Source organism: Hyperolius riggenbachi, chromosome 10 (assembly GCF_040937935.1).
Source record: "Hyperolius riggenbachi isolate aHypRig1 chromosome 10, aHypRig1.pri, whole genome shotgun sequence".
NCBI classification, from domain to species: domain Eukaryota; kingdom Metazoa; phylum Chordata; class Amphibia; order Anura; family Hyperoliidae; genus Hyperolius; species Hyperolius riggenbachi.
In genome coordinates, this window is record NC_090655.1 from 262687707 (window position 1) to 262702388 (window position 14682).

The window sequence follows — 14682 nt, forward strand, 5'->3', positions numbered from 1 at the left end:
ATTTTGGGTGACCTATTAGGTGTATTCACCTCTCAGGACTGCCAACCCATCTATTCCCTTTATTTACAGAAGACTACTATCTCTCTAAGGTTCAACCAATCCCACATCTCATTGTGAGATAGGTTCATTCTATTAGGGTACGTATCCCAAAAAGAACCAAGAAAAGGGAAAAGAGAGGAACAAGGAAAGAAAAGGAAGGGACAAAGGGGGACAGATAATAGAGAGTTCCCTCGAACCCTGAGAACGGATCCCCCACATGCACCAGGGGCCACCTCTCAGTATCACCTATCGTGCAGTGTACAGACAGAGGTCTGTATCCAGGGCAACCAGGACGAGCCAGGCCATCCAAAAGGGGTGGATGTCTGCATTTGTTACTGGCCCCCAGGGGCACTACACTCACTCTATATATTCATTTTAAGTTTTTGAATTTAAAATTTTATATTTCGAACAGGGGCATAATGCCTGCTATGTTGGAACCATTGTCCAGTGATCACTAATGGTAGCTCATGGGGGAATCTGCGGACCACACTGGTCCTTCTCCAGAGCCCCCTCTGGCTCCTGATCCTACTAATATAGAATGAGCAGTGACAGTTACATCATGCTTCTGTTTTTGCTTACATTCATACATGGCTGCCAACTCCACTTCCTGCATGACCTGGTGAGCCCAGTTAGTCACCTGGTGGACCAACAGGTACAGTCCAGGAAGGAAAAAGGGGGGAGGTCAATCAGGAACAGTCCCCTACGAGTGCTACCCCAGGGGAGAGGAAAAGAGAAGGGAAGAAGAGAAAAAAAGGCCATTGATTTAAAATGTTCACCCACTCTCTCCTTGAGGGGGCGGGTTGTTTTCCCAACGTAGTAGAAAAGACAGGGACAGAACACCACATAGGAAACAAACCTGGTTTGGCATGTGATAAAGGCTCTCACTTCCCATTGTAGACCACCCCACCCTCAAGGAGAGAGTGGGTGAACATTTTAAATCAATCAAGTCGGGCAAGGGCAGTCCCAGACTAATTGAACATGTAAGGGAAGTCCATGGTGGGAGGGCTAGGTGCTTAAGATTTGCAGGCCTCCTACACGTTACCCCGTCACGAAGAGGGGGTGACCGCGACCGAGAGTTAACCAGACGGGAATCAAGGGTCATCTTACGCTCTGAAGCCATGGGCCCGTTGGGCCTGAATGATAGACTGGAGTTGGCCTGTTTCCTTGACCCCTAGATTCTCCACCACCCCCGGTTTCCTCCCTTAGGTATCCCTTGGGTATCTCTGGCCTTTTTTTCTCTTCTTCCCTTCTCTTTTCCTCTCCCCTGGGGTAGCACTCGTAGGGGACTGTTCCTGATTGACCTCCCCCCTTTTTCCTTCCTGGACTGTACCTGTTGGTCCACCAGGTGACTAACTGGGCTCACCGGGTCATGCAGGAAGTGGAGTTGGCAGCCATGTATGAATGTAAGCAAAAACAGAAGCATGATGTAACTGTCACCGCTCATTCTATATTAGTAGGATCAGGAGCCAGAGGGGGCTCTGGAGAAGGACCAGTGTGGTCCGCAGATTCCCCCATGAGCTACCATTAGTGATCACTGGACAATGGTTCCAACATAGCAGGCATTATGCCCCTGTTCGAAATTTAAAATTCAAAAACTTAAAATGAATATATAGAGTGAGTGTAGTGCCCCTGGGGGCCAGTAACAAATGCAGACATCCACCCCTTTTGGATGGCCTGGCTCGTCCTGGTTGCCCTGGATACAGACCTCTGTCTGTACACTGCACGATAGGTGATACTGAGAGGCGGCCCCTGGTGCATGTGGGGGATCCGTTCTCAGGGTTCGAGGGAACTCTCTATGATCTGTCCCCAGAGCCCCAAGTCTAAGAAACCTGCTTGCACCAAGTAGACTAAGGAATACACGGTCCAGAGGCAATTCTAGACCTGGATCTTATCCATGCAATAAGCCTCGATGCATGGCATGCCAGTTTGTGAATGACACCAACATTTTCCACTCGGCCACCACCTCTTACACTTACCCTATAAAACAATATATTAACTGTGACTCCCGATTTATCCTCTATCTCATTTCGTGTCCATGCGGCCTCCAATATGTGGGCCGCACGACCCAGGAGGCCCGCAGCAGGGTCGGCCAACACAAGAGGAACATTATCAATTGCTTGTCACTCCACAGCATCTCCAGACATTTTGGCGCACACCATGATAAAAATCCCCTACTATTCCGTATCACTTTTATAGAGGCGATTCCCCCGAACGTCCTGAATACTTTTGAAGCTTTGCGCCAGAAGGAGATCTACTGGATCAATATCCTGAAAAGTCTGGTTCCTAATGCTGCATACACACTTGAGATAAAAGTCTCTGGAAAAGGCAAGATCACAGACCATTTTTACCCCCTTCCATGTAGTATGAGAGCCATACTCTACACAGTCTATTCTATGAAGCTGCACTCCCCATCAGATAGAAATCTTTGCAAGATGCTGCACACAAAGATGCCCGTACACATTCAAAAGATCATTATCTGCAAAAGATCTCTTCCTGCAATAGATCCATTCCTGCAAAATGCATTCATAGTCTATGAGATCTGCAGATCCTCATACACACCTTGTTTAATAGACTTCATCTGCATATCTGGCAATCATCTGCAGATCTGAAAATCCATCCTGGTGGATCTGATCTGCAGATGATTGCCTGTTAAACAAGGTGTGTATGATGATCTGCAGATCTCATAGACTATGAATGCATTTTGCAGGAATGGATCTATTGCAGGAAGAGATCTTTTGCAGATAATGATCTTTTGAATGTGTACGGGCATCTTTGTGTGCAGCATCTTGCAGAGATTTTATCTGATGGGGAGTGCAGCTCCATAGAATAGACTGTGTAGGTACGGCTCTCATACTACATGGAAGGGGGTAAAATTGGTCTGTGATGTTGCATTTTCCAGAGACTTTTATCTCAAGGTCTTAATGAGGTCCTAGAGAAAGCATTTTAGACAAAAAAACAAAAAAAGATTTATCTCGTTATTTAAACGATATCGATTCTCATACGCCATTAATGGCACCACAATTGATAGTGATACAATGTCTTATTACGTTTGTCCTCTCTTTTATTGATTTTTATTGATTTTTATTCACTGTGACAGATAATGCTGTTGCTATTGGATTTTATAATGCTGTCACTGTGATATATAATGCTGTTGTTGTCGTATTTTTAAATATGTAATGTATTTTTTATGTGTTTGGTTTTTTTTTTTATATCAGATGGAGAATTGTTCTACATGTTGTAAAAGATAGGATTTGAAGGGCCTAGTTCCCTTTATAAATTTCCCCATATCTATTGAATTGTCTAATTCATATGACCCCTTAGGATTCCCCAAGTTATAGTTCCAATTGCGTATATTAGTTCAGTATCATTACGCCCTTGCGCTTTTATGGCGTCAGGCGCTTGAAGCGCGATCGCCTTGTTTATATATGCGTTGTATCTGACGCGCAGATAATCCACATAGGAGCTGGACACAACACGCCAGCAGTTTACCACAACCAATATGGCGCCCACGTCCCTCGGCGCATGCGCGCCACACGTCACTTCCGCCTGGCACATCGGAAGTGAGACAGTACAGCGTGTAGACGGCGTCTCCCGCTCACTTAATCTATTTTAGTGCTCGGTGCACCTCGTTCCCCACTGAGGCGCTGAGTTTCTTCCAGACCCTGAATTGGTAAGTCCCTCCACGCTGCACTCACTGTGTTATGTTTATGTTTGATATATACGTTTATATAGGGCTACATATAGTTTGTAGCATTGCACTCACTCAATTCCCTTTGCGGCTATTATACCTTTGGTCAGGCTATCACAGACCTGGCTAACTTTAACTCTTATTTTACCACCACAACTGAATTATTGCTATTTGTTAGATACTGGGTTAAGATAATGCTTAGGACCAACTATGACATCGTGCATAGTGCAAGTTATGAAATACAGGTCACGGTTGTGTTATCATTGTTTTTTACCAACGTTGTCCTCAATTTTAATGTCTATACCTTTGGAATATCTGTTTATACCAAAGTCAATTATAGTGATTGAATTGATATTGATATATATATAAGGTATATGCCTGCACTATTGTTCTTACTTTATCCTATGAAGCGCTGTACTCTATTTAAATTATCACAAGTATTTGGGGTCTTCTATTTATGCATGTTATTGTTTTGTATTTTTATAGCTTGTGCTCCTGTTTGATTGCCTGAGGAAGCGGGATAATCCCGTGAAACGCGTAGCACCTGGGAGTACAATAAACTGTCGATTTGTTTGACTGAACATTGAGTTTTTGGTTCTTGGTCTGTTTGATGGGTGGTGAGTGTATCTCCCCCCGGTTTTTAACCTTAGCTGTGTTTTTACTCTTTTTGGCGCCTCTGGTTTTTGTTCCTTAGAGAGATAGTAGTCTTCTGTAAATAAAGGAAATAGATGGGTTGGCAGTCCTGAGAGGTGAATACACCTAATAGGTCACCCAAAATCGCACTGTTCCTCCTGGTCTCTCTTTTTTAATGGGGTTTCTGGGTAGTTTGGGGGTTTTCTACCTTTTTTAGGGGCAACACCATAAGAAATATGGCAATATAATAAAATAATGATTTTATGTAGCATAATAAAGGTAGATTTAATGACTAATAGCGCTTTTAGGCAAACGTCAGTGGGTATCTATAGGTGTTGCACAGCGCACAGTAAGAGTGTTTCAAGGTAGTTATATATGTTTACAATATTTACGAAAATGTGTATGGTTTCACAGCACTGATTTTATTTTCTTCCGCAAGGAAGATCGTAACACGTATTTATTACTTTTTATTCACAGCTATGTAAATCACAAGTGTTATTTTACTGGGCAGTGTTTGGATGCAGCCCTGTTTTGGTCACTAACGTGGTCTTTGCGCCGCTGGGCGGCGAAGCCACGCCCCTTCACTCTCCGACCTTTCCCCATCACAATTCCACTCCAATGAGACGGCGCCGGGGGCGTGGCTTGAAGAGTTTACTCGCCAGCCGCCCGGCGCCGCCTATGCACGGACACGCACGTGAACAAGCGCCCGAGCGGCGTGAAACGGCTGTTGTGTCGTCCTATCTGTCCCTGGTCACCCTCCCTCAACCACCGCAGCACCTTCAGCAGTTCAGGTTTGACGTTGTTTACGCATATATGTCATCACTGTTTACCACAGGCTGTGTGAAGAAAATAAAACGGCTTCCAGCATCGCCATATTACCCTGCAGTGTAGCCATATGCCCTCCACAATACACATTGGGGTTATGATCCCAATGTGTATTGCATAAGGGTATGTACACACATCCAATTTTAATTGGCCAATCTTACCACGTCCTTTTAGTACAAGAGCTTGCCTACGCAGTCTGTTCATAGTATTCAAAATTTTTGGCCCCCATTCCACATGGTAGGGGTAGAATTGGAGTATAAAAACTAGATGTGTGCACACACGCTAAGTCTTCCAGATAATGAAAATAACCAATAAAATCACCCCTTGAGCTACATCGCTATGCTATCAATGGCTGGAGTGACACAGGTTATATGGCTGAGAGCTGGGTGCTAGTCTAGTTTAGGGGACCCAGCAGGAAACCTCATAGGGAACAGTTATCCAATCACAGCACCCTCTACAGCACACAGCATTGTGATTGGCTGAATAGTGTGGGCGTAATTTACTACAACCTATCTGAAGCCTAGCAGTCTGAGAGGGTGCTGTCCACCCAAACAAGTTAGCAGTCATATTCTATTAGGTTTCCTTCTGAGTCCTCTAAGCTAGTCTAGTGCAGAGAGCTGTCTGATGGGAATTTTGTACTGAGGTAATGGGTGAATGTTTATTAATATGAAGGTTGTGAGCAGGAATCCAGGATCTTACATCTTTAAAGGAAACCAGAGACGGCATATATTTACCTTTTTATACATACCTGGGGCTTCTCCGGCCGATCTGTTCCTTTAGAAATCCTCCTGGTAATCAGACACTGCCAGTCTTCAGCACATGTGTGGCGCAGCACTCTACCGGGCAGCAGGAGCACGATGGGGGGAAAGGCCGGCCGAGGGACCCCAAGCACCTCATGGGACTGGCGGAAGCCTCAGGTAAGTATAAATTGGCCCACACACTCCATCTCAGGTTCCCTTTAATGCTGGAAGCCAATTTTTACTTAGCAACTCAGCAGCTGGGTGTGGCTGTACCGGGTCAAATGATGTGACTTCATCAGCTCCCTGCTCATACCAGGTGTCCTTTGCATCATAGTTGTGTTACTTGAAGAAAAACATCCAACAGTCCTCTAGTTAGATTAGTTTAGTTAGGGTAGAAGTGCTGATGATAGACAAGGCAGGCGTCCCGGGAGGGAGAGGAAGAGAGTGAGGGAATGAAGTAGAGAAATAGAGGGGAAAAGAGACATTTATGCACTACCTATTACTTTCATATCAGTTGTACCCCCCAGAGCCACCCAGTGTGATGCCCCAGCTATAAGTTTAGTTTTCTTAATCCTGGCTGCACACGATGGCATCTCGATCTCTGTAGTTCAGGACTTTGAAAAGTGTGCAGCGCTTCTCCAGGAACAGGTGCTTCGTGGGTAATGTGGTGCACTCTCTCAATGTTGAATACAGAAGAGAATGTTTCTTTACTGAGCAGGTCTAGTAGTAGTTGCTGAGTGAATTTGCTCAGGGTTTGGGCCCAGGAGCTGCAAATTGCACCTCTGTTTCCTGTTCTCCCAATTATCTTGCCAGGCATGCAGTGCAGTAAGTTCCTTTCGGGCATCAGCTATAGCAGGCTGGACAGGCCTAGTAGCATCTTCTAGTGTTCCTATGAGGTCTTCTGTTTCAGTCACTCTGGAGTGTAGATTATGCATGTCCAGCCTGAAGAGCGAGACATCAGGGCTCACCTCCTCCAGCTTCACCGTGATCACTGCGAGACTGGCGTGACAGAGGAGACGTCCTCCAGTATCTGGTCCATCGGACCGGGTTCAGCAGGCGGCTGCAAGTTCTCTCGTCTTCAGATTGGAGGTCGGAGTTGCTCCACGTGTTGGCACCACCTTCTCTCAAATGCTGGAACTTCCAAAGCTTTTGCCACCACTTCCAATACACAGCGGGTTATTATGATCGGTGAGGTTGGCAGACATATTCGATGACCCTTGCCTGAAGTTTGAGCACTGCTGTGGGACGCAAGGATGCCGTTCAGGATGGCTTAACTGCTCATTGCATGGGAGCCTCTGTCTCTTGCATCCTCAGAGCACTGGCTTCAGGCCACGCCCCCCTCATAGTGTTCAGAACGTAATCTTTGCTCTAGTCTTGTCCACCTGTTTCTAGGGTGGAAAGTTTTGATAAATAGGAGTTTAATGTATGTTGTTTTTTTTCTATCCCTCTGCAAAATAAATTTACCTCTCAGGTAGGATTTATAAGAATCCCGAAAGGGGGGCCGGATTATGTGGAAATTACAGAACTTAGGTTCATTTTAAAGAATAGAGATATATGATTTTTGATGTATTTTCTTACTCCTGGGTCTTGCAATAATTCTGTATCTAGTGACCAGCATCTAGTATTAGGCGAGTGCCACTTAATTGTTAATGTGGCCACACACACAATGCAATAAAATAATTTTATTTTATGGCAGTTCAAAAAAAAAATTTCTGGTTGTACAGAAAAATCTTAAGCTTTTTTCTTTTGTTTGCTTTTAGTTGAGCAGGAAATCTGACAGGATTTCCCATTTTTTCCAGTATTAGTTGATTGTGAGTGGTAGATTTTTCTGATCAATTTTGATGAAAATGTAATGGCGTCAGGTAGATTGTCAATTTCTGTGTACAAGCAATCAATTTTTAGAGTTGTTGCAGATCAGTGGAGGTCTCAGGGAGGGAGGTTCTGAAGGGGCAGGATTTGTTCATTATGCCCAGTTTCAGCAGAGGTGACAGTGCTGCCAGATGACCATATCCATTGTGTTTCTGATGAGAAGAAGCCAATGTGTAGTCAGGAGCCACTGGTGTGTTGTAGTCCCGCAGTGAGAGAGGTTGGAGTCTGCAGAAATAGTTTGGTGAGTTTGGTGGGTCACAGCTAGGGGGTGGAGCCAGGTAACAGGGGGTGTGGCTGGTAGGACAGGCAGAGGAGATGGAGGCTGCAGCTGGAGAGGGGTTGGGTGGCCTCTGCTGCTTTGGTGCTGGTGTTGGCACTGCCCCAGCCGGGAGGTTTGTTGCTAAGGTCTTGGAGGGTTTGGGGTTAGTAGGTGATGGACAGGTGGCCTCAGGTATGGTCAAGATATGGAGCTGCAGTCCCCTCTGCCTAGTTCATCAGGTGCCAGAGCCGTAAGTAATGATAATTTATAGCTAATTAGCTGCAGGCCTCTGCTCCTATCTTCCTCTGTCTCCAGCTGTTCTCTCCTCACATCCTCATCCATCTACCGCTGCCGGCACTGCTGTAACCTCCCAGGAATGTGTGCATGGAGAGGAGGAGAGAAGCACCAGATGATGAGCAAGGCACACTGGGAGAGAGGACTGTGCCACTCAATGTGCAGGATACCACAGCTTATGGGAAATTATCACCCCTAGCAAATGATGTTCTTTTCTGTGCTCTGTTTATTACTGCTGATATCTTACAGCTATAATTTGTTATCCTTTTCAGAACTAAGATCTGAGCTCAAAGAACAAGAGACGTACGTGAGGAGTGATCAGCAGTCTATGGCGGAGGGTAACATGATGAGGACAATTAAAGAGGAAGAAGAAGAGACATATGTGAGAAGTGATCAGCAGTCTATGGGGGAGGGGGGCCTGATGGGGACAATTAAAGAAGAAGAAGAGGAGTATGTGAGGAGTGATCAGATGTCTTTGAAGGAGAGTAACATGATGGGGACAACTAAAGAAGAAGAAAAGACGTATGTGAGGAGTGATCAGCAGTCTGCAAAGGAGGGTGACATGATGGCGACAATTAAAGAGGAAGAAGAAGAGACATATGTGAGGAGTGATCAGCAGTCTATGGAGGAGGGAGACATAATGGTGACAATTAAAGAGGAAGAAGAAGAGACATATGTGAGGAGTGATCAGCAGTCTATGGAGGAGGGAGACATGATGGTGACAATTAAAGAGGAAGAAGAAGAGACATATGTGAGGAGTGATCAGCTGTGTATGGAGCAGGGAGACATTATTACAGGGATGATCATTGGTGAGTGATAAACATTAGATATTCAAAAGATTTATTAAGTTGTCTAAGGAATATGTCCCAGCTCGATGCCTTCAATTGGGGGAGGAGCTGTAAGAATGTGAGTGATTTGTGGGGGAGGGGAGACTGGAGTGAAAAGTGGCAAAAATATCGCTCTATGAAAAAACTATGCTAAATACAATTTTGCCCAACAAGTATTCACGTTCACAAGAACAAGAAGTTACCCCCATACTGCATGAATTTCAGGCAGGGAGTGAAAAGACAAATGACAGATCTGATAAGGGTGTCAAAGGTGTCAAGTCCTGGGGCGGGGTTTTGCAGGGGAACGCGCGCTCCGCTCCGTCATCAGTCTACCAACGGCAATTGCCGCCGTCTATTTACATTGTACATCGATGCGATCTACTGCAGTGCTGGGGACAGCCATGTCACACAGCTGTCCCCTGGAAAGGCTCCGATCGTGATCCCCTCTCAGAGGCTAATGCTTATGAGAAGGAATGGGCCTCATTAGCTGGCTTCCAGAGGGAGGGGGGGGGGGGGGGATAGACAAATTTATGTAAAAAAAAAAACAAAGCAAAAAAATTAAAAAACAAACAAACATGGCACCAGCGATCAGAGCCCACCAACAGAATTGTCTGTTGGTGGGCCAAAAATGGGGGGGATCGGTTTATGTGCTGCTTTCTATGGCTCTGCAGCGGGCTATTAAAGCTGCAGAACACTAAATTGTAAAAAATACCCTGGGCAGTAGGGGGGTGTAAGTCTATGGTCCTGAAGTGGTTAAATTATTATTGACTACTTAACCTGCTGGGCGGTCTGGACGAGCTCAGCTCGTCCAGTACCGCCGGAGCCTGCCGCTCAGGCCCTGCTGGGCCGATTTGGCTCAAATAAAAAGCAGCACACGCAGCCGGCACTTTGCCAGCTGCGTGTGCTGCCTGATCGCCGCCGCTCTGCGGCGATCCACCGCGAGCAGCGGCGAAAGAGGGTCCCCCCAGCCGCCTGAGCCCAGCGTAGCCGGAACAAAAAGTTCCGGCCAGCGCTAAGGGCTGGATCGGAGGCGGCTGACGTCAGGACGTCGGCTGACGTCCATGACGTCACTCCGCTCGTCGCTATGGCGACGATGTAAGCAAAACAAGGAAGGCTGCTCATTGCGGCCTTCCTTGTTTATTCTGGGCGCCGGAGGCGATCGGAAGAACGCCTCCGGAGCGCCCTCTAGTGGGCTTTCATGCAGCCAACTTTCAGTTGGCTGCATGAAATAGTTTTTTTTTAATTAAAAAAAAACCCTCCCGCAGCCTCCCTGGCGATCTTAATAGAACGCCAGGCAGGTTAAAGGAACAGGCCAAGTCGACATAATCAATATAGTGGATTCATAGTTCACTATAAACAGAAATGTTTATAGGTTAACAGGTTACAGCGGTTCAAAAATATGCAACACATCATTTGAATTGTACAAAGGTATATTAAAATATATATATATATATATATATATATATATATATATATATATATATATATATATAAAGATAAATCTTATATACAGAAATATATATCACTTACTTGTTATCCATCCTCTGATATACATTGTCAATGTTCCTTTTACAAAACAAATCCATATCAACATAGTAACTTTTCTTCTGTAGGTTTTAACCTCCATCAATACTTGTTGTATTCGAGATTGTGTAATGTATGGTGCACACAAATATAGCTTTATCCTTATTAGTAATATATAGAGCGCTATTCTTGTATAAAGAACTTTAAAGAGAGCCTGAGGTGGGCTCATAAAATAAAAAAAAAATCCGGGGGCAGAGCGGATCAGGAAGCTACCAAAGCTGCCGCTCTTATGTGCACTGGCCCACTTTCACTTTGGTGACCTGTGGGTCACGATCTCTCTCTCCCAGCGTGCAGGGAGGTCGGGGGAGCAGGAGGGGGCGCAGCTGGGGAGAGAGAGCTGCCCAATGGCAGCCCTGGAAACCCTTCAGGAACGCCCTTGTGCCTCTCTGTCCCATCTGCCCTCCAAGGAACCACCTTGTGCTCTCTTTAACCACTTCACCACAGAGTGATTTTTCCCCTTGTGGACCCGAGCAATTTTCACCTTTAAGCGCTCCTCCCTTTCATTCGCCAATAACTAATGAAATGATATATGCCTTGTATTTCTTGCCACCAATTAACCCATTCGCGTTCCGTCGTTTTCACTTGAGAAATGTTCACCTCCCATTCATTAGCCTTTAACTTTATCACTACTTATCACAATGAACTGATCTATATCTTGTTTTTTCCGCCACCAATTAGGCTTTCTTTGGGGGGTACATTTTGCTAAGAGCCACTTTACTGTAAATGCATTTTAACAGGAAGAATAAAAAAAACGGAAAAAAATCATTATTTCTCAGTTTTCAGCCATTATAGTTTTAAAATAACACATGCCTCCATAATTAAAACTCACGTATTGTATTTGCCCATATGTCCCGGTTATTTCACCGTTAAAATTATGTCCCTATCACAATGTATGGCGACAATATTTTATTTGGAAATAAAGGTGCATTTTTTCCGTTTTTGCATCCATCACTATTTACAAGTTTAAAATAAAAAAAAATAGAAATATTGATAGACCCTTAGGTAAATATTTACATGTTTTTTTTTTTTTATTGTAATGTTTTTTGTTTTTTTTTATATTAAACATTTTATTTGGGTAGTTTTGGGAGGGTGGGAGGTAAACAATAGATTTATAATGTAAATGTGTGTTGATTTTCATTTTCTTTTTACTTTTAGTTGTAGTATTACTTTTTGGCCACAAGATGGCGGCCATGAGTTTGTTTACATGACGTCACTCTAAGCGTAACACACGCTTAGAGCGGCGCATGGGGGAGGGAACAGCCAGAAAAGGCACAGCTTCCGAGAGAAGCTGTCGCTTTTTCAGCGGGGGAGAGGAATCAGTGATCGGGCACCATAGCCCGATTCACTGATTGCCTGGCTAACGAACCGCGGGCCGGGAGCGCGCGTACACACGCGCGATCGGCCGCTGGAGCACGCGGTAGCGCGCATAGTTCCTGGACATAGTTTCTACGTCCAGGAACCAAAATAGGTTAAGCTTTATTTTTATGGTATGTTTTGCTAAGAATTATTTTTTGCTAAATGCATTTTAACGGAAATAATAAGAAAAAAAAGTACAAAATTCATTATTTCTCAGTTTTTGGCCATTATAGTTTTAAAATAATACATACTACTGTAATTTAAACCCACCTATTTCATTTACCCTTTTGTCCCGGTTATTACAACATTTAAATTTTTTCCCTGGTACAATGCATAGAAACAATATTTTATTTAGCAATAAAAGTGTATTTTTTTCCATTTTGCGCCCAACACTAATTACATGCCCTTATTTGCAAATATAAAAGTAATACAGTAATATACCCTCCTGACATACATATTATCCTCTCTAGCATTCAATTTCCCCAGGATTTCTGTGCAAAAAGTGGTTCAATTAATTTTCGTAACCTTTTTTTCCTGTAACTAACCAAAATGTGTCAAGCAAGACTCTAGTACACATTTTGAGTATAATGAAAGCTTGAAACACAAAACAAAATGTTAAAATTACTCCCCAAAACCTAGCAATGATGGGCAGATTCAACCAATACAGTAGATATTTATGTCCCCAGTATAGATTATGCAGGTATGTGTCCCCAGTATACATTAGTCAGCTATAGGTGCCATAGGAAAGGCATTCAGCTGTCCTGGGGAAGCCAGGGCCGGCGCTTCCATAGAGGCAAAGGAGGCAATTGCCCCTGGGACCCCACATCTATAGGGGCCCCCTCGTGTCCCCCTTCACCTCATATGGCTGCTGGCCAGATACCCCCGCGCGCTCCCCCTGCTGTGGCTGCAGACCAGATCTCCCCCTTGCTTGCTTATTCTCCCTCCGTCACTTACAGTAGGTAGTAGAAATCTGACAGAAGTGACAGGTTTTGGACTTGTCCATCTCTTCATAGGGGATTCTCTGCAAGGCTTTTAATCTTTATAAAAATATTACCTAAAAGGGATATAAACAATGATAATGGCCAGCTTCCCTGCTCGCTACACAGTTTTTTGGCAGTTGGACAGAGCAACTGCCATTCACTAAGTGCTTTTGAAAATAAATACATCTCTGAGAATCCCCCATGAAGAGATGGACTAATCCAAAACCTGTAGCTTCTGTCAGATTTCTACTACCTACTGTAAGTGACAGCAACATAGGAGAGAAGTAATTTATGGCTCATTTTACTCTGGAAGAAATGTACTTCTTATTTGTTTATGTTTGCCCATATTTTCAATTTTAAAATTTTTTGCCATATTGCCCCTTTAATTTCACAAACATAAAATCTTAATTCACTCAGGACATTTTTTAAACATATATAATCAACTTAAATCAACTTAAAGCAGGATGGAGATAGTTCCCTGCATTAAAGTGAGTCTGAAGCAATATTTACAAAAAAAAAGATAATTACCTCGAACACTTTCATTCCAGCGCAGGAGACTTGGGCGCAGCAGTGAGTAACTTCAGCGCCGTCAGAAGATATAATTAGGCCTCCAGCAATTGCTAGAAACCGAATTATTTCATTCTCCACCATCCATGGCGGCCTGGAGGGGGAATAGTATTTAACATGGATAGGAATTTGTGCAGCAGTAGGATAAGCCATACAGGCTGTATCCTGCGCCCAAGTCTCCTGCGCTGATTCCTCTCGTATGCACTTACTGAAGCAGGGGGAAGGTTCTGAATCCTATAGAGCCTCCCGGTCCACTCGTTCTTCCGCATGCTCCGCTGTGAGCAGTCTCCGACCGATTTGTTGGGGACGGCTCTCTCCCACTTCCGGTGTCTCCCGGCACTCCAGCGGAGTGAGATTTGAACATAGAAGCCTACTGGGGAAAGAGCAGATGAGGAGAGGAATGGGAAGGCTCTATAGGACCCAAAGCCCCCCCCCCCCCCCCCCTTCCTTAGGTAAGTATCTGTTTTTTACTTTAAATATTGCTTCAGATTCACTTTGGTATGAGATATTCTGACAGGTGATAATTATAACCCAGAGCTGCTGCAACACACACCACACCACAATGCACAATGACTTTTGTGGTCAGAATGAGTCATGGGGGGCCCCCTTGCTGCTGCACTACAAGCAGCAGAGCAACAAGGAAGCAGCTACACAGCACAATCAGCTTGATGCATTAAACAGTGGTAATTGTGCTGCCGACACATAAAGGGGCTACTAGCGCATGCACAGAGCATGGGGTTCTGTGTGTGTGTAATTTCTGCACAATGCGCTCATAGTCACCATGGTACTCCACTAGCGGGGCTGCTAGTTAGTGGCTTGTATAATTAGCTGCTGTGTGTGAAACAGCCGTCAGGCTCCCAGCAACCAGCACCCCCCATTATCCACCCCGCACCGGTATGTGTTTAGTCTCTCCTTATGGACTGTGAAGTGATGATGTAAAACACAGCCTACTTGTCTGCCCATTGCCAAATAAAGGAAGCTGTACAGCAGTGCCGACCATCCTCTTTCCTTTCATCCCTAA

The 14682-nt window shown here is 44.6% G+C and overlaps 1 pseudogene; it reads left to right on the top strand.

Annotated features, from left to right (window-relative positions):
- LOC137537150 (zinc finger protein 208-like) overlaps positions 1-14682 on the top strand; it is a 486444-nt pseudogene that overhangs the window by 3568 nt on the left and 468194 nt on the right.